This window comes from Tamandua tetradactyla, chromosome 9, assembly GCF_023851605.1.
Source record: "Tamandua tetradactyla isolate mTamTet1 chromosome 9, mTamTet1.pri, whole genome shotgun sequence".
In the NCBI taxonomy this organism is placed as follows: domain Eukaryota; kingdom Metazoa; phylum Chordata; class Mammalia; order Pilosa; family Myrmecophagidae; genus Tamandua; species Tamandua tetradactyla.
The window spans coordinates 23,369,612-23,394,764 of NC_135335.1; the positions used below are offsets into that span (position 1 = coordinate 23,369,612).

Below are 25,153 nucleotides of genomic sequence, written 5' to 3' on the forward strand. Positions count from 1 at the left end.
GCAGCATGTTTTCTGTTTATAGATTCACATGTGTGGTTGAAAACAGGCTGCTGTGGGGAACTCTATAATCAGTAGACTTTGCTCGTTTGATGAAGAAAGTTTGTCAGGGACCAGAATATGACTCATTCAGAAAGAAGTTGACTTTCCACCACTCCAAATAATTAAAGAGTGAAGAATGTTAGAGGCCCATCAATAGGGGTTGCTGACAGCCATCCTTGAAGCTTTTCCTCTAAAAGTTAACTCAGAGAAGTTGCTGCAGGGAACCCAGAACCCAGTCAGTCACCATTGATTTCAATCAGTGGTTTCGTGAAGTTTTTTCAAAATCCACGGGGTAAGATCAAAATCATGCTCTAGACTCAGCGACATTGCTCTTGGCTTTTTTTTTTCTTTTGCCAACTATTCACTCAAGTTAGGGAAATGGTGGTAGGGTGGCAAGGACAGGCTATTACTCAAATATTTTCAGCAGCTACTCAATTTTGGGATAATCTGTAGAAAAACAAGAAAAGAAGAAACTTAAAATCATTCCCTTAACACTTTTTGCTAAAATTATGAAACTATTAAATTTTACCACCAGGGAAACCTCTGATATATCTCAAATATTATGGACTTCCAAGTCAATAGGCTTAGCCCTTGATCTTGAGGCTTGCTCCTATGGAGATAAATTCTGTGTGAAAGAAGCAAAGGCCAGCAATAGTTATGCCTAAGAATTACTTCCAGGAAACATCTTTTGTTGCTTGGAGGTTCTAAGGCTTTGGGTCATATTTCCACAACAGTCTGTAGTAGATGATCATATGAACAGGGTCCTAGCAAGATGGCTAAAAAGTGTATTTCTGTCCAGATATTAAACTTACTTTAATTAAAAAAAAATAAACCCTTACTGTTAGAGTGATGTCCTTGGAGACAAAGGAAGTTTATCCAGATCAGCTTTATTAGATCAAATTTCAATCATTAAAACTCAGACTGTCATCAGATAATGATGTTGGGAAAGTAAATAAGTGTGTTAATGGTTCTGTCTGTTAGCCATGTTAACTGGTTCACAAGCCTGAGAAAGATTATCATCTAACACTTATGTGTCCTTGCTGAACTCTCTCTAATCCAAACTCTGCAAGTAAAATAATTATCCATCCCCCATATGTGACATGACACCCAGAGGTGAAAAGCTCCCTGGCAACATGAGCATGACTCCCAGGGATGAGCCTGATCCTGGTACCATGGGATTAATAATGCCTTCCTGAACAAAAGAGGGAAAAGCAATGTAACAAAACAAGGTATCTGTGGTTAAGATAGTTCAAATAATGTTGAGAGGGTATACTGGAGGTTACTCTTATGAAAGCTTGAGCTAGATATTGCTAATTATGGTTTGCCAACCCCCAATCAAAACCATTCCTGTTAACACTGAAACAGGACTTGATCTAAGTTTCTACAAAAGTTTCACATGCTAAGATTACTTTCCAGAAACCTACAACTTCCAAATGATTCAAGTCGTGAAACCCAGAGCGTCCAGCCTCTCCAAGAATATCAGTAGTTCTTTCCCCCATCCCAGATTGTAGACACCCTTATTCAACATGAAAAAGTTGGAACTGGCATAGCCCAATTACCCCTAAAGACTGGGGGAAGGAGCAAAGGAGAAGGATGAGTTATAACAGAGAAGATAGGATATAACAAATGAGTATGACTTCTGAGCCAATGTAATGATATTTATTTTAGTCTCCAGTGTCTTGGAGCAATGAAAAAGAAAAACCCTGAGATTGTGGAACTGTAACTTATTCAAAATCTGAAATTTGTTCCATAACTACTTGTTACAATGTACTTCAAAATGTATTGCTTTTTTGTTTATATATTATATATCACAATACAAAAATGTTACAAAAATCTCTTTACTCACAGGACTAGTCCCTACCCTGACCAATTTATGAAAAGGGAAAAGGAAGAAGGGAAATATATTTGTTATTGCAAGAAGACAGAACATTTGAAGAGGAATTCTATAAATACATCCAGAAAACTCAGAAACTGTAGGAAATAGGGAAAAAGAAAACCCAGAAAGCTAGTTAGTAAAATTTATATAGTTAGGGAAATTCAGAACTGGGAACAGGTGATTCTGGTGCTACTTGTGATACTGGTTCTACTTATGCTGCAATTTCCTCAGGAATTTCTCACTTTGTGTCTGTTGATAGCTCAACAAAAGATTTTCTTATATCAGGGCAGTTGTTTCTATCTACATGTTTCTTTCTTTTATGGTTCTCATACAGATGGGTCCTCTGACTGAGGGACATGTTTTCTTATTTTTTCCTAATTTTCCTGTAAACTCTTTGGGGAGGGACCTGCTGCAAAACATAAAGTCTATATTCAGTACTTCACAAGGTGTTTGTAGAGCTTCTGGGAAGAAAAAGCATATTATTTGAGCCTTCTGAAGAGAAATAAGGAAAACAGTAGAGGGTTGTAGTATCACACCAAGCTGGAAAAGTATAATGAAACTAGTACAACATTCTGGGCCTTAGAGAATGACAGTGGTTTAATTTGAGATAATGGAACCAAAAATCCCACATATTTTACCAAAAGGGTAGCATGGCCATTTTTGTAAAACAGATTTGTCATGAGCTCAATGAAAAGAAATCAAACTGGTTATAAAAGAACTAAAAAAATAAAGAATAGTAAAACAAGGATGCTCACTGTGCCAGCAATGTCTGCTAGGCTCTGCATCTCCAAACGTCCATGTCTGGGCATCTGCTCTCTGACAGCTCCCCAAGCATCTTTGAATATTTGCATCTCTTATGACTCTGAAGCAGCTGTCTACCTTCTCTCAGCTCTCTCAGTTCCTGACATTTCCTGGGATTCCTGCATCTCCAAATGCCAGTGTCTGCATCTGCACCCAAGGTTCTTCCAAAATATTTTCCCTTTTGAAGATTCTAATAAACTAATCTAATCAAAAGGTCACAACCACAAGTGAGAGTGTCACATCTCCATGGAAAAAATCCAATCAGAGTTTCCACTCCACCGTATCAAAACAAGATTAACAGAAATATGGCTGCCTCACACAAGATTGGATCAAGAAAAAGGACATATATAGGAAACATCTGAGCAATATTTTATTAAATCTTCAGATAACAATTCGTGACTATTATAATTATCACTCAATTAATATAATACCTCCAACCACTAGGTTAAAAGAATGATAACATATGATCATATAAATATTTTTTAAATATTCAACACCTGTGCCTGATTAAAAAGAGCTTAGAAAATTAAAAGTAAATTTCTTAATTTGATTAAAGTGATTCACATACATAGAAATTTCATACTTCATGGTATAAATATTATTTCTTTTTGAAAGCATAACGACAATATTGCAAATTTCCTTTTTTCATCAATCATTGTACTGCATGTTTTAAGCAACATGGTTGTTTAACATATGCATGTCTACAAGCATAAATAGATAAAGAATATTTATAGCAAAACAAAAACAAACCATAAAGTAATTTTTCATAGTATATGATATTTACATAAAAATACAGAAATACTGTTCAGATAAAAGTTTTCCAATTCTGCTAAAAACACGATATACATACAAAAATATATTGTATGTCTATATGCCAACATAATAAAAGTGAATTTTTTTAATGAACTTATAGTAGTATGAAATATAACAAATACCTAGGAATGAATTACAAGAAGTTGTCCAATAGAATAGTTATTATGTTACAGATCTGTGGGAGAAAGGTCATGCTTCTCAGCTAATGCAGGTGAGATCATTGGATATCCTTACCACATTGGATGTCAAAATCATATAACAACTAGAATATATCAATAAAATGACAAAAGGAAACAAATACACAAATATACAAATGCACAGCATTTACAAACTAATGTGCCTCAGATTATGCCTCAGTATAGGAAAGGGTATTTTTAACCAAATATACATCTATACACACAAACATGCACACAGAAAATACTACCCATAAAGAAAAAGAGCAATACATTTGCCTTCATTAAAATAATGAACTTCTATTCATAAAATCATGTTGTAAAATGTTCGTTTACACTTCCCAGTATCCTTCTTTCTTCCATGTTTTCTCACCGGCTGCTGACTGGCCCACAAGCAAAGGCCACAAATCTCAGGGTTTTTGTTTTGTTCTATTTTGGTTTGTTTTGTCACAACATCTCACTTCAAGCTACCAATTTCCATGTCATTAAGTCATTTCTGCCTAACACAAAATCATAAAATCTTAATGGAAAAAAAAAGGCATATATTTTTTGCTCAGAAAGCTTAATGGGTCAGTTGACATGACTGTGTCACACTGTAAGTAAGGGGTCAGTAAGGATGGCCATGGTCCACTCCTTTTTTTCTGAGAGTCATAGCAAACCTGGGGTATGGTTTCTTATAGTGATGACAGAAGCAGAGGAGGGCAAGTAGAAACAGACAAACACATTGCAAGTCTCTACTCACTTCATGTACACTAACATTCTCACTTGAAAGGGGAAATTCAATTCTCTGATAAAATAAGCAAAGGGAGAGATAAACACATTTGGAACAAAAATCTAATCGAAATTGGTATGTTCATATTTATCCACACCAGCTATGCAACAGTAAACTTGAAGGAAATACAGTTACATAATCCTAATGATGAATATTGTGGGAAAGAAATAAGTCCAAGCTGTAATGACATTTTTCTTTAGCAAAACCTAAGAGTTTCCCAGACCAAAAATCAGGTGGTGCAGGAGTGGCTCAGCGGCAAGAATCTTTGCCTGCCGAGCTGGAGACCTGGGTCCGATTACTGGAGCCTGCACATGCCAGAAAAACAAACAAAAAGCACTCCACAAAGGGACAAGACAATGGTGTCTCAGTGGCAGAATTCTTGCCTGCCCTGCTAAGAGACTGAGGTTCACTTCCCAGTGCCTCCTCATGCAGCAGGAAAAAAAAGTAAATACCAAAAGAACAAAATCCCTTCTTCCGGCTATCGTTTTGCTGTCTCATTCTAGTGTCCTGTGTTAGTGAAACCTAAAATTTTGAATATCCTTGTAGCTGCCTACTCCAAATGCCCAAGAATAAAACATTATTCAAAATACCCTGGACCAACTATAGACTTATTTTAATCTGGGACTGTATTAATTTGTTTTTCCCCAGAGCAGGTTAGAAATAAGGATTCAAGTTCGGTTCATTTATTTGTGAAGTGAAAAGAAAATGAAAATCTCAACATGTTTCAAGTGCTAAAAGAAACACAAATCTGCCAATCAAAAATTCTACGCTTGGTAAAACTTCTCTTCAAAATTGAAGAAGAAATCAAAGCATTCTGAAGTAAATGAAGGCTGAGGGAGTTTGTTATCCTGCATCTTTCTTACAAAAAGCATTAAAATGAGTCTTTCAGATGGGAAGGAAAGAATACAGAAACTTGAAACCATATGAAGAAATAAAAATCTCCAATAAAAGGAAAATCATGGGTTAATGCAAATGCCAATATTATTGTATTTTTAGTTTGTAAGTCCTTCCTAAAATACAAATACTTAAAAATATTGTAAATCTTTGTTCTCAGACATACAATGTATAAAGATAAATTTCATGATAAGAACATAAAGAAAGGGCAAGTATGAAAGCATAGTTTGCATATGTTATTGAAGTAAAGATGGTATCAATTCCAACCCAATTGTTATACATTTAGGATACTAAATATAAGACTGCAAGTAAATTATCTAAAAATATACCCAAAAGAAATGAGAAAGGATTCAAGATGGTTCACTAAAAAGTTCAACTAAATATAAATGTATTACTCTATTTAAAAAATGGAATATATGAAATGAGGGACAATAAAGACATATGACATACAAAAAGTAAACAGGAAAACATTAGAAGTCTGGCCTTATCACTAATTTTTTAATGCAAATTCATTAAAATCTCTATTGATAACAGAGCAGAGTTTGTCAGAATGGATTAAGAAAACAATCATGATCTAACTACATGCTGTCTACAAGAGAGTCTTTAGATCCAAAGACAAAAATAGGCTGAAAATGAAATGATGGATAAAAATATTTCATAGGAATATTAACCAAAAGAGAGCTGAAGTGGTTATACTAACACCAGACAAAATATGCTTTAAGTAAAAATTGCCACAAGACAAAAATATTGTATAGTATATACACACACAGTATATAATCATAAATTATATATTGATTAGAGAGTCGATTCATCAAGAACAAATAACAATTATAAAAATGTATTGCCCAAATATAGGAAGCAAACACTAACATAACTGAAGGGAGAAATAGGCAATTCTACAATAATAAGAGATTTCAATGCATCAATTTCAATAGTGGTTAGACTATCTACACAAATGATCAGTAAGGAAACAACGGACTTGAGAATCACTATATACCTACTCGACCTAATAAGTATGTATAAAACATATCACACAAAAACATCAGCACACTAATTCTTCTCAAGTGTAAAGAAATCATTCTCTAGGATATGTTATATATTAAGGCTTAAGACAAACCTTAATCAAATATTGGAATCATACCAAGTATCTTCTGACACCAAAATGGAGTTGAGCTGGAAATCAACAACAGAAAGAAAACTGGAAAAGACAAAGTGTATGGAAATTAAACAGCACACTCTTAAACGTACATCAGTCAAAGAAGAAATCACAATGGAAATTTGAAAATGATTAGAGACATATAAAGAAGAAAACACAACATATCAAAATGTTTGGGATCCAGCAAAGGCAGCATTCAGAGGGAAATTTACATTTTAATACCACTGTTTAAAAAAAGTAAAGCTCCAAAATCAAAATCAATAACCTAACTTCACACCTAGAAGAATTAGAAAATGAAGAATAAATGAAACCCAAAGTTAACAGAAAGAAATAAATAATCAAAATTGAGTTAGAGATAAATGAAGAATTGAAAAACAATAGAGAGAATCAATGAAACCAAAATATGGTTCTTTGTAAAGGTTAATAAAATTGACTAACCTTTAGCTAGACTGATAACAAAAAAAGACAGAAAAGACAAAAACAACTAAAATTAGAAATAAAAGTAGGCCATCATTATTGACCTAAAAGAAATCAAAAGAATTACAAGAAGGTATTGTGAACAATATTATAAATAGCACAATGCCAGTTAATCTGATTATCTATATAAAATGGAAAACTCTTTGAAACACACAAATCCTCTAAACTGACTGAAAAAGAAAAAAAAAAACTGAGAAAATCTTCACAGACTGACCATTAACAGGTAAAAATAATGAATCAGTAACCATAAACCTCCAAACCAAGAAAAATCTGGGACAAATTGCTTCATTGGTGAATTCTACCAAGCATTCAAAACAGAATCAATGCCAATGTGTTTCAAATTTTCCACAAACTTTAAGAGGAGGGAACACTTCCTAACTCATCCTTTTCGGTCAGCAATAAGCTGATATAAGAGCCAGATAAAGACATTTTAGGAAAAGAAGAATTCATACCAATATCCCTCATGAATGTGATCCAAAAATTTTCAAAAATGCTAGAAAATGGAGCCCAAAAATATATTAAAAGGATTATATGCCTATTACCAAGTGAGATTTATCCCAAGCATACAAAGATAGGTCAACATAATAAAAATCAATCATTGTAACATACCACATTAATAACATGAAGGGAGGAAAAAGAAAAAAAATGCATGACCATTTCAACTGATGTAGAAAAAGCATTTGACACAATTCAGCACCCTCTCATGACAAAGAAACTCAGAAAACTGCAAATAGGAGGAAACTTCCTCAATGTGAAAAAGGCCATTTATAAAAACCTCACAGCTGACATCGTGGTGAAAGACTGAAAGCTTTCCCTCTAAGATCAAGAACAAGGCAAGGATACATTGCTTTTACCACTGCTAATCTGCATGGTACTGGAAATCGTAGACAGAATAATTAGGTGAATACGGTTTGGTTAAATTTTATTTATTTACATAAATTTTATTTGCTCCCTGTATATTATGACACCAAAAAAAAATAAAAACATCACTGTTTAGAAATAGTTATCTATAACTTGAATTTGTTTTTCAGGACAAATTGGAAATGAAGAAGTAAAACTGTCTCTATTGTCAGATATCACGATTTTATATATGAAGAGAGACAATCTGAAAGAATCCACTGGAAAGCTCCTAGTGCTAATAAAAGAATTCATCAAAATTTTAGGGTACAAAATTAGCATGGAAAAATCAGTTGTGTTTGTATATACCAGCAATGAACCATCCAAAACTGAAATCAAGAAAATAGCTCTATTTACATTATCTTCTAAAAGGAATAAAATATCTAGTAATAAATTTAACATGAAAGGTGACAGATCTGTCACTGAAGACAGCAAAACACTACTGAAAGAAATGAATGAAGACCTAGCAAATGGAAAGGCAACCTGTGCTCATAGATTGGAAGACATGATATTCTTAAAATGTCACAATTACCCAAAGAGATCTTAAGATTTGAAATAGTCTGCATCGAAGTTCAAGCAGCCATTTTCTCAAAAGTGGGAAAGACGTCATCAGATGCATATGTAATTGCTGCCCAGTCAACAAGCAGACCTATAGACTAGAGGTGAGTTCACCAGTGGGGATAAGAATGAATCAGGTGTCCCAGATCTTATAACAGCAGAGCTGCCCAGTTAATCCATCAGTTAAAAACAATAAAATCCTAATGTTTCAAATCACTGCAATTTTATGTTTATTTTAGTTGTGTGTCAATAGCAAAATTATACAACTCAAGATTATCATGAATAACAATTTCAAATTATAGATAGTGATTTCTGAAGTGTTCAGTTTTTAATTTTTATTTTTGTTTCCTTAATACATAGGTACAAAATGCAGTTTATAGCAACAAATAAAATTTAACAAAATAATATTTGTGCTTTATAGTTTATTATTGAATAGCTAAGTATTTATTATCTTTTAGTTTATTATATCTCAATATGATATATCTTCATTCATGGTAAGATTCAGGATATCACTATAAACCTACTCTCTGAAGACTTAAAAGAGTGGAAGATTTCCTGGCAGCTGCATGGTTATGCATACTAACTCAGAAATTTTTACATGCAAAACTCCGAATCTAGAGGCAATTGAAATGCCCTGAGCTTTAATTGTTACTTATGATTTTATAGATAATTTACACAAATTTAAATAGATGTTGAGATATCAGTCAGCTAGAAGCTATATTAGATACATTCACTGCTTTGCTATTTGAAATTGGACTTGGATTAATTCAAACTGCTAGAAGTCTTGGGTGAGTCCCCATATTACTCTTGAAAATGAATTCATAAATCTTAAACAAATGTTATATTTTGTGACAGAATAATTTGGTATGGATTAATTTCTGGATGGTTCCCTTCACATCCTTGTTCCTGAGGCTGTAGATCAGAGGGTTCAATATGGGCATGACCACTGTGTAAGAGATAGAGGCCAACCTGACAGTCAGCCATGAGCTTTTAGAATTAGAAACACAGTAGGGGAAAAAAGAATGGTTCCATGGACGATGGTAATGGCAGTTAGGTGTGAGATACATGAGGAAAATGCTTTGTGGTGCCCCCCAGTTGAAGTAATCTCCATGATAGTGATAAAAGTGAAAGCACAAGAAGTAAAAATGATCATCAGGCTTCTGATTTCATTGAATGTGGTTGTCACTAAAATGGTCACCTGGCTCATGTAGGGGTTAGAGCAGGACACGGCCACAATTGCAGCATGTTCACAGAGAAACTTATTCAGGATATTATTTCCCATGTATGATAATTCCAATAGACAGCAGGTAAGTATTAGGGAACATACTACATCCCAAGAGTATGAGGAAGTGACCAAGAAACGACACAGCTTCTGGGACATTGCCACAGTGTAGAGCAGAGGGCTGCAAACTGCTACAAAATGGTCATAGGCCATCACTGCCAACATGAATGTTTCTGTCACTATACAAATGCATGCAAAGAAGAACTGCGTGATGCACCCTGTGAAGAAGATGGTTCCATCTTCCACAACCAAGTTTTCAAAGAATTTGGGCGTAACCACTGTGGAGTAATAGAAGTCAACAAAGGACAAATGGCACAGGAAAAAGGACATGGGGGTCTGGAGTTGATGACTGATCCTGATGATGACAATCATGCCCAGGTTTACGACCACAGTGATTGTGTAGATGGTCAGGAATACCAAGAAGAGGGACACCTGTAGGTCTGGGAATTCCCAGAACCCAAGATGATGAATTTAGCTCCAGAACTCTGACCTCCTTGGTTCCTGTGGACAAAATAGGAAAGTTGATCCAGAGAAACAAAAGTTGAATTAAGTTGATAAAATGAGGACATTTGAAAAGTATAGTATGTCTCCATAAATAATGTTGTGGACATTTGGTTGGCACTGTTGCATTGTTTCAAAAGTTAGAATATGTTAAGGACACAAGTCTATAGGGAATAAGATTTATATTAGTGGATTAATTAAGATGAATATTATGAGTAGATTCTACTATATTTTAAATAATCAGACTCAGTTTCACTAGAGGCAGGTGGCTTCCTGAGGATGTCTAATCTGGTTCTTGCATGAAACTGAGTTGATTAAAAGGTACTTCCATTGGAAGAAATACAAAACATGACTATCTACAGTTTCTTCCCTACCTCACCTCTTAAGTAAACAGAAAAGACAATTAATTAGAATCCTTAAATAAATTTTAAAAGGCTAAAAACCTAGCAAAACGATCTCGTTGCAATGTGCTTCATTATTCTATTTTCCTTTTCAATTCAATCTTTATGGCTAGTAATCCCATACTTTCAACATATTCTAGAGTCAGGCTATTAGAGAATACTGAACATTTTCACTCATGTTAAACTAATTTTGAAGCAATTAAAATGTTATTCTTCATTCCATAATACATCATTCATCAGCTGGTGTTCACTTCAAATTAGGAGCTGTGATGGCAGTGATAAAAATAGTTGAAGTAATAGTTAATCCCAAAGTCCTTTTATTTTTCTAATGTGGTAAATTAAGATAGGTAAGTGACAAGCAGTAATGGATTCTAAGAGTGTAAGACACTATATATGAATTCCTGGCCCCAGCAAAAGTACATACTGCCATTCTGAGTCAAGTTTTAAGTCTTTCCAAAGACAAGTGTCAGGCTAAAGAACTATCTCAAACAGAACCATAACATTCCTGGTTCCACCAGGGCAACAACCTCAGACATGATCACTGAGGACATTGACATGTCTACTTGAATGGGAACATTTTGTGCATCCAATGTTGTCCATGGTCTTATACATTTCTCTATTAGGGGGTCAAATGTGTACACAGGTGAAGTTGGTCCATGTCAATCCTCAGTTGGTCCTCAGGAGTCTGAGGAGTTCCTGGACACCATGACAGAGAAGAGATTGTGTGCCTGAGTTCTCAGGGAATACCTCCCTCTATATTTCAGCATAAAAGCAAAATGAGAGTCCACAAACTCTTTCTGAACCCAGAAATCCATCAAATTCATTCCATACGCTGTACTTCAGCCTTGTCCCAATAACTTTGGGAAGAGTTAATCTCACTATGCCTTTTACATCCATCATGTTAGTCACTCCCTGAAGCCCAGTGATACTTGGGTGTCAATCACCAACAATTTGCTAATCTAAATCTGAAGCTATTCCTCACCTTTTTCTTACACATCCCCTACTTCTTCCCATTCACTAACATTGTTCTCCCAGGATGAATGTCATTTGATGGAAAGAAGGAATCATTACATAACACATCCCTATCTTTGATGAAACTAAGTGGGTTTTTTCACAAATTAGCCAACACATGTGAAAGAACTCAGTACTTTCATTCTAAAGTAAAAATAAAATATAACAATAATTGAATGAACTACCTAAATGCAGAAACACTTGATTGACTCGTTTACTGAAAATTCCTTTGTTAAGATTAGAAAACTCCAGAAACGCTCCTGCATAATGTTCCACTAATAGAAACACCTGAAAATAATAGCAGTGAACCATATACTTCATTGAATGGTTGGTATAAATGACATTTTTCCTACCTGTTGAGAAAGCCCAGATATAGCCAAGAAAGGCAGACTCAAGAGCTGAATTCTTGAACTAATCCATTATAAAAATATTCTATTAAAGCCTTGGAGATGTGTACCATAGAGAATATTATCAGAGTATTCCCTTGGAGGCCACAATTCAATAAATTACATAAAATTATGTTCCATATGCTATGTTGGTTGTGTATCATTTTTTTCTAAAAGACCTGGAAGTCTAGACCCCATCAACTTTACTCCTTTCCTATAAAGAAAATTTTGAACCAAACAGAATACAGAATGGTGAAAGGAAAAACTTAGTTATAAGTCAAAACTCCAGAGATAGTACTATCATCATTTGTATTTCTTCTTCTTTTTTTCTTATGGAGGTATATTTATGATCTAGGTATATCTTAATACATTATATTGTATATTTTCCTTTTTAAATTAACAATATATGGTTTACTTCATTTCCCATTCACCTCTTTGATTTCCTTAATGAAAATTTGCATTGATCTTCAAATACGGAAACCGTGGTCTCAGATGTGTATATTTGTTATTAAATCTGAAAAAGAAATAAAGTTTTATGGAAAGGATAATATATTTATGAATTACAGTAGCTCAATTCATCATGCCTTAACAAATTCACATAAAAATTCCTGTGACTAGACACAAGTTTATTTCTTACTGGTACAATGCCCAAAATGCACTTCTGATCATTGGGCAGTTATGCTCCATACAGTAAGTTTCATAGGGAATGAGCTTCCTTCCAACTTGTGGTTCTGCCATTTAATCTCAGGCTTCTAAGGCTGAGGCTCTCTTCTGAAAGAGAAAATACAATTTGATATCAATTCAATATATATGTCTTTGGAGAAGTTAAATGCCATTGAGACTGACCTCACATAGCATAGAAGAGAACTCCTGAGCAGGTGATACACTCAGCAGAGACAAGAATATCACACCCAAGTAACCACAGATGAAAGGAAACATGGAAATTACTTAACATGAGGACTTTAAATGTAGGATAGGTTTATGGAGATAGGGATGTTATGGGCAAGACAAAATGAACAAAGCCCTTCATTATTGGGAAAAGATTTGATGGAAATTCTGGAAACAAATAATAGTATCACCTAAAGAAAGAGAAAATCAATGAACAGGCAGTGTGTGATGAAGGTGGAAAAAATATTTCATGTTCACTCAATTGTTGCTGAAATTAGTGTGTCCTTCAATTATGAAGTTGAGCAGTAAACCATAGTTTTATTATTGCTACTTTGGATCATAGACTCACGGATATTATAATAATGTTTATAGATGAAAAATTACCTCAAAACATTTTTAAGCTCATCCCCATTTCCAAAGTTCAGTAGCCTATAGATATGGATGCTGATATTGTTCTCTAATGCATGATTGATGAAGTCCAACGATTCCTCTAATGCAAATTTGTATTTTTAATGTTTTGTTGATTTTATATCAATATAATTTGTTCAATTTGTAATTCTATATATTTTAATTATTTGTTTAAAAATATATTTCTAGTAATTTGCTTATAGTCTTCACCAGACTGCCAAATGAGTCCATGAAGAGCAAAAAAACATTACTATAAAGCTTAGTAAACTTCATGACAACTCTATAATTGTGTTTTTAATATATTGGATTAGCTAGAGGAAATACCTGCAACTATTGACCTATAATCCAATATTCTTGATTCTTGAAGATAATTGAGTAACTATAGAGCTTTTTAGGTGAAAATGTGTGACTGTAAAAACCTTTTGACGGACACTCCATTTATCCAGCATATGGACAGATGAGTAAGAAAAAATAAATAAATAAATAAACAATGGAGGAGGCATGGGACATGGGATGTTTTGGGTGTTCTTTTAATCTTTTATTTTTATATTTATTCTTATTTTTATTGTTTTTGGAATAATGAAATTGCTCAAAAAACAATTGTAATGATGAAGACACAGCTACATAATACTGTCACAGACTGATTGTACAATTTAGATTATTCTATCTCAACAACAAAAAAATCATTGAAAAATTTTATTTGTCCAATTTTTGTCTAGGAATAGAAAAAGCAGGACTGAATTTCCCTGAGGCTAAGGATGGAGAGAGGGATATCTTGAAATGGGGCCTGAAGAAACTTTGGGGACAATTATAAATATTCTGTATCTTGATGTGGAAGTGAATTGATGGATTTCAAAATTGTCAAAGATGATCAAATTGTACATTTTAAATCAGTTTTCTTTACTATTGTACATTATAATTCAATTGAGTTGATTTAAATGGTAAGCAATAGACTAGGAGAATATTCTTGGAACACATATCTGAACAAATATTTTTATCTAGAACATCAAAACAACATTATAACTCAATAATGAGACAAAGAATCCAGTTTAAAAAATCAGAAAAGAATTTTGCAGACAGAAATGATACATGAAAGATCAATAATCACATGAAAGAGACACTCATAATTATTTGTCATCAAAAAAATTCAAATTAAAGCCCTAATGAGATGCCAATACCCTTCTGATAGGAAAGGCTTACATTTTTAAATGTGATGACCCCAAGTGCTAACCAGAATGTGAGGCAACTAGAGCACAAGTGGTAAGAGGGTAAATCTGTTACACAGGCCTATATGATTTCCACAACTCACCAAGGTGAACATTAAACATCTGCAAAACTTCTACATTATTTACCACCATTTTAAAAATATATAAATCACAAAATGTTGGCATTTTATATTTTTCTTTACGTTTTACAAAACTGTGTGCTATGTACATGTCAGTTACAAGCCTTTGATAGTACTTAATTCTCAGAATATTTCTGAATGTATTAAATAAAATTATCAAAAAATTTACAAATAAAGTAAATGCAAAATCCTGACACTTTACCCTAAGCAGAGATAAAATATTAAAACTGAACTTGTCAATTAGAAGAAAAAACTCATGTAGTGTATGGTGCATTGCTATTCTGTTTATAGCTGCTGTCAATTATGAGGTCTCTGGCGTACATTAGCTGCTATAGTTGAATGGTCCCATACGTTTAACTTGACAATATGGCTGCAAAATTGTCTTAAATCACAGAGAGGAAGAGAAGAGAACCAACTACATGTAAGTAAATTTATGCTTTAGTATACATGAGAACCTTACAGCTTTCTCCATTTGTGTCTACTCAGAACAGCTTGCCAGGTTGTGTGCTGTATTACAATAAAGGAAATTATGAACCTGATTCACCAAAGGAAAGAAACATTGTTAATGTCTCTCTGCAATGGTTTGAATTTGGTTTATTGACTAATGCGCTACATTTTCCTGGGTACAATAAGGAAACTGGCCCAGATAGAGGGAGTGATTCAGTTGCTATGGGAAATTTAAAAGAGCTTAAATTATTTTTTTTGATTATCATTGCTGGGCTGGGAGCACTTACCATGTTCAATATGTTGCAAACGAACATAATTCAAAAACCACAAAGACAGTTACATGTAATTATGGAACTAAAATAGGTTACTGATTGGTTACAGATTCATCAAGCCCTTAATTCTCAACAAACTTTTTCTTGGAGTGCCAATACAGCTTGCTGTGGATGGAATGGAAAGTGACTATGAGCAAACGATAGAGGGAAAGGTGACCTTCAGGTAATTTCAACTGTTCTCAGCTGCTCACCCTCTAGTTCTTCTCCACCCCTATGTGCTTATTTAGAAAGTTCCAGTTGTGAATCATCAGTCTTACATACAGAACACCCAATCCTGTGCACAATTTCTTCAGAATGTTCTTGCATTTTGTCATAGCTCATCTTTCCAATGGATTTTTTTAGATGACAAATGAGTAAACCAAGATCGAATGTTTTAATGATTTTTCCAAAGAAAGATATCTACTTATATCAAATGAAGCCCAGATCTTTTAAATACCAGTCCAGTATTCTTTTTGCTCCATACAACATTGTGTTGTTATTGATCCTAGTTTGAAATAATAGAGCTGTGTTGGCTTTACTTTCCACCAGTATTGCCAGAATGGATCACACTTATTTAAGGTCTTATTCTCAGCTAAATTACATGTCAGTTGGTAAAATTAAATATATATATATATATTCCGGGAGTACAAAATCCCTCTTCAAAAGATTCTCTTAAAGGTTGTAGCAATAGAATGGCCACAAGGTGGTAGAGTCGTATCATAAATTAAATGAAGACACGCCTAGTGACAATAACAGAATTACAAATAGAAAGCAAGGTCATAGCTTTGATATACTTTGAGAACTCTTCATTTCATCCCCCTTCCTTACATAAGGCCACAAGAGTTCAAAGATGGTAAATGACTATATTCCACAACAATTTATTTATTAATGTTTTACTTTTGTTTTCTCATCTATTATTATTGAACTTGTGTGTGTTTGGTTATTTCCAGAATCATCAATTTAAAAATGAAAATAGAGTTGATTATCAAACAACAACAAAAACAAATAAACCCTGACACTAAAGTAAGCCACAAATATCTCATTTAATGTATTTTAAATTTCTCTGTAGCAAGATGAAAAGAGAAGTACATGCTTTCAACAAACGCAACTGATTGATTACAATGTTCAGGCATTGTAATAGTTGTAGGGGGGATATGATGAATTAAATAAAATCCATTCCCTATAAACATTATCTTTTAGTGGAAGGAAAACAGACAAACAGGTGATTTCAATACAGTGTAATATTTTCAACAATAATGTGGTATAAGGAGCAAATGAGGCCAGTTAGAAATAATAAGTCACAGAGGCAGGGCTAGGATGAGGAGGCATTTAGTAAAATGTTTCTGTCCTGGAGCAGATGAAATGAATTATAATCCTGAGGGCAAGTAGAAATTGGTAAAGTGAAGAATCAAGGTTGAAGAAGTCAAAAAGGGAAGTCTAGGGCGGGCCATGGTGGCTCAGTAGGCAGGAATGCTTGTCTGTGATGCCAGGAGACCCAGGTTCAATTCCCGATGCCTGCCCATGTAAAAAAAAAAAAAAAGGGAAGTCTGTATGAGAAGACTATTCAATAGGCCCTAGTTAAAGGGTCATGGTATATTTACTAAGCCGTAGTCCACATGATTGGAGCATGGGGCAGAGGAAAGAGCGATGTAATGAAAATGAATATAGACACCTAAATGGGAGCCAAACTTCAAAGGATCATGTATGTTATGCTAAGGATCTTATCAAGAAAGTCTTAGGGACCACGGAAGGATTTATGGAATAAATAAATCCATATTGTATGTTCAAAAACACATTCTGGCTGCAGTCTGAAGAACAGCTGAAAGAGGAAAAGATGCCACTGGGAGGTCATATTTGGAGACTGCTACTGAAGTAAAATAAGTGATACAATATTTTCCCAATTTAATATCCTTACTTCCCTCAGGCACTTTGTACATGTTGTTTGGGCCAGCATTAACGTGCCTGAGTAACGTGAGTGTTTATGAGCTGGGCAGAGGTATTTCTTTAATGCAATTAAGTCTGGTGAAGTTTAAAACTTTTATATCTAAAAAAATCATTTATTAATTGGTACAATTTTTTAAATGTCATATTTATGATGCAAAATGTTTTCTAATTATTTTGCCTTTATACTTACATTACTTATACTAGACATTGATTTGATAGTTTTTTTGCAGCAAACAGTGATTGTGATAAGTACTGGAAAAGAAATGTTAGATCAACTTGCAAGTTTGACATTAATAGTAGATTAATGGATTTTGCTTGTGGGTTTACATAGAGTTTCACCATAATTTATGCCAATAAAATTTCACGGCCTCTTGAAGGGATGATAATAAAAGTTTCATTGTTTTATAGCATATATTCACTCTGATAGGATATACTTTCCAGTGAGCTCTCCTAAAGAGAATAAAGTCCACAAATACCATACACATAGATTCACTCTTCACGCAACACACACACACACATACATAAACACACACAGCTGCACAACCACAGACACAACAAAAACAACACAAAACAGGTACTCTTAGGAAAATACTATATAAAATTAAATCAAATAGAATAATTAATAACTAAATAGAGCTAATTTCCTATGGAGTAGATAGAATCATTTCCCGTGTACTAGAGTTTTCCATGGATCCAAGGGAAAGAAGAAGTATGTTAGATGAGAGAATGGTTCACATACGTGAAACATCGAAACGTGGTAAAGTAGACAGATATTGCTGCCACTATGTGTTTTCCTGGGCATTCCTTTAGCTACTAAGCATGAGTAACTCAATCATAAAAGTGCTATGTTGAAGTAATGCATTGATTTGGTTGAGATGAGTCAAGTGACCGGACAAAGAAAAATGTCTGCAGAGATGGTAACAAATGCACAAGGTTAAGAATGGGTTATATCATCCATGAGATGAGGGATAAGAGTTAACTAGAAAATCAGTGCCTCCATGATGCAGAAAATAAATAACTAAAATGGTATTATAGGTACTGATAGGGCTAGAGAGACCATGAAGACATTTATGCAAATGCTAACGTTTTCACTTTTACAGACATTACATATTTCAGTACTAATACATGTCTGTAAATGGCCGAAGGGATCTTCTGGATATATGAGAACTGTGTTTGCAGTCAAATAAAATAAAGAGGTATTTTATTTTAATTCAATGTAAGCATTTACTTACATCTTATTTTTGGTGAGACACATTACTAAGACAGAGGAAAAACATTGATGAATTTAAAATAAACTGAGCAGTTGTGACCATGATCTTATTGCTTATATTTCTAAGCCTCATTTTCTTCATCTACACAATTGAGGAATCATTACATAATTCAGAAATAGGCTAAGGAATGCATGATGGAATATGAAACACACCAGTGTTATACATGGTTTATGGCAAACATTTTTCTTTCACTTCCTTTCTTCCTGGAGTGAGAGGCTTAGCAACTACTTATTTCATCATTCTTATGGAAATATAAATGATTTATGTACAACAAATGGAGACTAACAGATCATGTATTAAAAATCTGTGTAGGGAAGCCTTATGTCCACTAGATGTCACACCTAACCCCAAAGTCAAATTCCAAAGGAAAAAATAAAGGAGAATTTTACAGCAATGATTCAAATATTTTTAAGTTTTTCCTTCAACTTAGTTTTAAGTCTCCCACTTTACCTTTCTCTTTTAATTGTTTTGTGGGGGCTCATTTTCATGTTTGATTTGGAAGCTGCCCCAAATCATGAATTACTAAGTGTTCAAATAAACTCAACAAAATGATATCTTCTCTAAGAATTTATTTGTACATAAATAAAACAAAATCTTCTCCCAACCTAGAAAAACCTCTTCACAAAGAAAGAAAATATTTTAATTGTGTAAACCTCGAGCCATAATATGATGCATCACAGCCAATCAGCAAAAGATCACAAAGAAAACTCACTCTTTTCTTGTGGTTAAGGGGCTACAACCCACTACATAGAAATTCTTAAGACATTCAGAAGAAGATTTATGATTTGGGACTAGGGCTTTCCTTGGAAGTGATGTTAATCTTTTCCAGGAAAGTAGAAGTTGGGACACTATCTTCCTTTATTATATTGCAAAGAAATAGAGACCCTCTTGTGTGGTAAACTTTGCAAGAGGTTCATTCAAATTTTTACATCTTAAATCTAAATACATTTTAAAAGGACAAAGAAAAACAGTTTATTTTCTAAAGTAAATGCAGGGAGAGGTGGGAGGGAGGAGGAATTCTCATTCCTACCTCTACCAGGAAGAATTAAGTCCTTCATAATGATTTTAAATTTGTATGTGTCTTTCTTCATGCAAAAATTACAACTGTGTTAATGTAGAGATAAACAATAACAAAATCACAACATAGATTTAAAGAGGGTGATCATTTAAATTGCAATTTCAACAATCCATCAGTGAAAAAAAAAGTTCTGATGATCTATTTACCATCTTAAGGCAAGTCTTTTTTTTATGCAAAAAAGCTTTATTGTTCACACTTGGTTCAAGGCTTGTCAGAGGGTGGCAGGGCAGCTGGTTAAAGATGCTCCTGGCTGGAGGGAGGGGCTCAGGCAGAAGCCTGGATACCAGGGGAATGCAGAGGGACCCCCTAAATGCTTCTGGGCTCTGCAGGCTCCTGGACATCCTGCTTGAGGATGAGCCTTTCGAAGAGATACTCGCCCAGCCCAGCCTGTGGGCCGGCCAGCCTGCAGAGGTTGGTCAGATGGTCACCCGTCTTTTTGATGAGTGTCACCTCCTCATCTACGAAATGGTTCTCCAAGAAGTCACAGAGATGAGAGTCTGTGTTGGCGGACCCCAAGGCATGCAGTTCCAAAAGGGCCTGGTTCAGGCTCTTCTCGAGGGCCAGGTCAGCTTCCATGGCATCCAGGGTCATTCCCCACTCATCCTGGGACGGCTTCTACATGTCCTGGAACAGAACGCAGCTGCTGCACTGGTTTCGCATCTTCAAGAGATGCTCGGCCCCCTGGCGCTTTTCCTTCACCAACTTGTGGAAGAAGTGGTCCACACCCTTCAGGCCCCCATCATCGCTGTCGAGATAGAAGCCCAGAGAGAGGTAGGTGTAGAAGGCCCGCAGATACCGGTTGACCAGGCAGTTTACAGAGGCCACCACATTGGCGGTATAATTCTGGCAGATCTGGGAGCTCGTGGTTGGTCGACAATGAGGAGCTAACCACACACACATAAAAACTGATCCCGGAAGCAGGGGCTGGTCCAGAAGTTGGTCCCGGAGGTTGCAGCCAGAGAGGCAGTGGAGGCTGGTAGAGTCCAGAGAGGTGCAGGGAGAGTCCCCGGTCTGTTCTGTTCAAACACCATCGTAGCAAGAGACAGATCCATGGGACTGCCGGGTGCACTGCTTAAGGCAATTCTTAACACTAAATGCTGGTCTGATTTTTTCTTGCAGTATAAAAGTATAGTGGAATGATTACTTTGGTAGGTTGAAAAAATATTTTGCATATTATTTTGTGGGTGCTATAGCACACTAAGAACAGATTATCTTATTGTTAAAGTGTAGTTGCCACCATATGATTATGTTTTCTCTTAGTGGCTTCAAACATATCATGTTATGAAATTCGTTTTGACGGTTCAAATAAATCTTATTTAAAAAATTTAAGATTGCATCTTGTTTAAAATGTAGGAATTATTCTTTATTTTTGATATTGGGACATTAAAGGGTTATTCATTGATAGCAATATGAAGGAATGTATGTAAATTTTGGAATGGGACTCCTTGAAGTTCACTGCCAACAATGAAATTTTCATTAACTTTAATTCTACTATTTTCAATTGCAATTTGGCTTGTAATTAATACACTGTTAAAACTAAAGTATGGTGAACCACTTTTATAGTAATCAAATTATCTTCTGATTCAGGAGAGGTTATAATCCAAAGAATGAAATTAGGTGGAATAAATATCAATAGCATGTAGCCAACTGAAAGCACGATTAGTGGGATTTTCTCTAAACCAAGATTCACTGACCATCAAGTCCAGATGGCCCTCAGGTTAATTTTCAGCAACATCAGGAAGAATTTCCCCTGAGATACTCACCCTGCTAATTCTTTTGCAATATCTAAATTTGAAGTTAATTGCAAAGAAATCAAAACCAGTACTTTGAACATACTTAGGTTAATTTTGAAAAAAATATATGCCTTAGAGCCTTCTACAAGTGTGTGAGGGGAGTGAATTTTAAATACCCCTTAAACTCTTCAGGGAAGCAAAGAGAAGTACATCTTTATTCTACCTATTTGGAAGCTGGGAACATTGAATACAGAGCTAAGACTAAAAATAAGAAAAATATTTTGAATTTATACAAAATGCAACACAGGTTTTTAAGTCTTAGGGGTCATTTATTTTATTGCTATGCCTAAAGACATTTGGTTTGGAAGAACAGAAAATAAAATTATGTGACAATAAATGGGTTACTAGGTCTTTGAAAGCTCTTAGAAATTACAATACCTGATTATGTGATGAATATACCATTTCCTACCTCCAAGGATTGAACTCCCCATAACTCCCTGGAAGCATGCTGATCTTTGGCTGTTATTACCTTAAACACTACCCACAACAAGTGTATCAGAGTTTTGAGAAAAGGGCACATACCAAGATATTTTCACAAACATGTAAGCAAGTTGTTTTAGTTTGTTAAAGCTGCCGGAATGCACTATACCAGAAATGGAATGGCTTTTATAGAGGGAATTTATTAAGTTGCAAGTTCACAGTTCTAAGGCCATAGAAAGTTCCAAACTAAGACATCCAGGGAATGATCCCTAGACTCAAAAAAGGCCAACAAGTCCCGAGTACCTCTGTCAGCTGGGAAAGCCCACAGCTAGCATTTTCTTGGGTCTTTGTCTTCTTGTTTCAAACAGTGTCCCCCAGGGGCATATTCCTTCTTCATCTCCAAAGGTCTCTGGCTGTGTGGACTCTGAAGCTTTTTCCAAAATGGTTTCTGCTTGAAGGGATCTAATAAAGGACCTCACCTTGAATGAGTGGGGACACATCTCCATGGAAACCACCTAGTCAATAGGTATCAACCATAATTGGGTTGGTCACATTTCTATGGAAACAATAAAAAGGATCACACCCCAAAATATTGAATTAGGATTGAAAACATGACTTTTCTGGGGTACAGAATGGTTTCAAATGAGCACCCAAGCTTTTGGCATTTAAGCATTTTTCTTCCATCATATTACCATAACTGTTTACATACTCAAAAAAGAGCATATTTTTGCCAGTCGTGCTATCTGTTGTGAGGTAGTTGTAGCTACCTCCTTAATTGAGTTCCCCTAACAAGTGCTTTTAGTCTGATTACCTTGGACTTCAGTGCTTCTTTCTGTAGAATCTCATCTGGTCCCATGAGCAGAGCAATTTGGGGAAATCTTGTTTGGTTATCCCCTTATTTCTTTCTTTAACATGAAGCAGTAATTGATGTAGTCAATAGGATTCTGGAGAGATTAGCTGGGTAAAAGAGGTACCAAAAAAGCAAATCCTCGGCTGACTGCAAGGATGTATGTGAGCTCCATTACACAAATCTTTGATTTCTGGGGGCTGCACAATGAGTATGATGATGTTTCAAAAACATGGACAGGTCTCACCTTCCTTCTGGAAGAACCAAAATTGCACTCACCTAGCAAAGAAGCACAACAGCTGAAGCTGGTTTAGGATGACCCCTGTTGTGGACAGTAAGCATAGCAAATGAAGTACAGGTAATAGCTCAGGTCAAAATCCATAAGCTAAGGGAGAATTCAGTTGGAACAAAACCTGAGAGAAACTGCAACTTTGTTGGCAATTGATACGACAGAGAAGGTGGGAAGAAGGTGAATTTAATACTTTGGCCTTCCTATATGCAAAATGATGTGGGAAAAGTCTTCCTAAGGTGAAGGTAGGGGCTACAGTTAAGATTCCTTATTGGTATGTAAAGACCTAGTATCCTTTAAAAAGTCATAGTTAGATGAGTCAGTAGAGGTAATCAACTCAGATGTAGAAAAAGATGAAGTGTGTCTGTGTGCTTGTTCTCTTATGCAAAAAGGTAAAATAGACTAGACCAATGAGAGATAAGGACCCCCTCTGTCAGTGAATCAAACATATTGCACCTTTAAATATAACCTGACAGAGCTGATTGATACCATAAGTTCATTTTGAAAGAGTTCTAAGGAGACAGTGGTAGCATGGCTTATAAGCTGTGAGATAGTGGAGCTCACTGGGTGATCTTGTCAAGAACTGGCAGCTGTATTTAAGGTGTTGGCCAGCAAGAATGTGGAGCAGAAGTCTAGAACAGTGGGTGGGGCCATTGTCCATGCTCCCTTATGGCCCGATGGCCCCAGTGAGGACAAGAGAGTCAGAACCAGGGCCAAAGATTAGGTGCCCCACAGGGAGCAGGTGTCAGCCACTGAGATGCTTTCTCTCCTGTTGGGTGGACCACACTCCAGTCCTAATGACGTCCCTCTCCTGCTGTCTCCCTGGGCCCCTTAACACTTCCCACCATGTGTGCCATACCATCCAGAGCTTTGGAGCCACTGTGACACGCAAGCAGCCCAAGGCAGACTAGGGGCCAGAGTCAGGGATGACCTTGCCTCCATGCACCCTTTGACTGCCCAGGCATCTGACTATTCCAGTTGCTAAGACAGCTAGCAATTGGTGTATCCATTTATGTCCTACTGATTTGGCATGAGGATGCTATATTTATTATTTTTATAGTAGCTATGAGAAATAAATTATTAAAAGTAACACATCTTAGTTGGAAGATACTATTCAATGCATTTTTAGTCCTCTTACAAATATTCCTGTGTATGATGTAAGAAACTCCTTGCTCAGATGGGAGAGAAAGGGATGAATACCAGGACATCCAGATTCTGGAGTGTCTAAAAAGGGAGTGAAATATGAGTAAAACTGGCTTCCCTGGAATCCAATGCAAAGAAGGTTTCCTATAAGGAGATGTGGCAGGGCCTGTTGAAAGTTTGGGTGCTGTGAGAGAAAATTGACCAAAAACCCATTGCTGTCCTGTCAAAATACTGGAAAGGGCTGAAACCAAAACAATACACTAGAGGGCCCTGTAGACAAGGGTTAGGATGAACTACATCCCCCCCCCCGAAGAGGAGGAGGCAAAAAATAAAATGGCAACCCCCACATTATCTTCCCTCAGAGAAAGGAAAAGTTTCTCAAGATGTAGGGCCCTCTTGGGGGATTGGTGGCCCATGTGAAAGTTACCATATATTGGTCCTCAAGACAAACAAAAGTAGTTTGGTCCTAGCTAGGAGCCAAATGCACCTTCACGCAGAAATCCCACTGGTTCTCTTACCAACTGACATCTCTTGATGAGTATGGGACACAACCATCCTGGTACAAAAGGCTCATTTCCTCCTTCAAATAAGGCAAGCTCCTCTATTCTACAGGTGTACTGTGTGTGCATACCTTGCAGATATCCTGGGAGTAAATGCTGTCATAGGAGCAACCTTAGATGCCACATAGGAAAATTTTGCCTAAAATTACTTAATAGAGAGCCCATAAATAGCTAATAAATGGAAATCCATTTTGGGAGTCTGAACTCTGCCAATGTATCTGGAACATCCTCTAAAGTCCAGAGGTGAATGACACAGACTTCCCTGCGGCTGCCCAGTACCTGATTTCCCTACAGAATGGAGGAGCAAAGACCCAGGCAGAGGAAATGACTGATGAGACAGACACATCCCACTGCATACACTGGAAACAGACA

The 25,153-nt window shown here is 35.7% G+C and overlaps 2 pseudogenes; both read right to left on the reverse strand.

The window, feature by feature from the left end:
* Positions 1-9,295: 9,295 nt before the first annotated feature.
* Positions 9,296-10,307, reverse strand: LOC143645618 (olfactory receptor 5D13-like; annotated as a pseudogene).
* A 9,728-nt stretch (positions 10,308-20,035) lies between these two features.
* LOC143645619 (ferritin light chain pseudogene) lies at positions 20,036-20,629 on the reverse strand (annotated as a pseudogene).
* Positions 20,630-25,153: the final 4,524 nt, after the last annotated feature.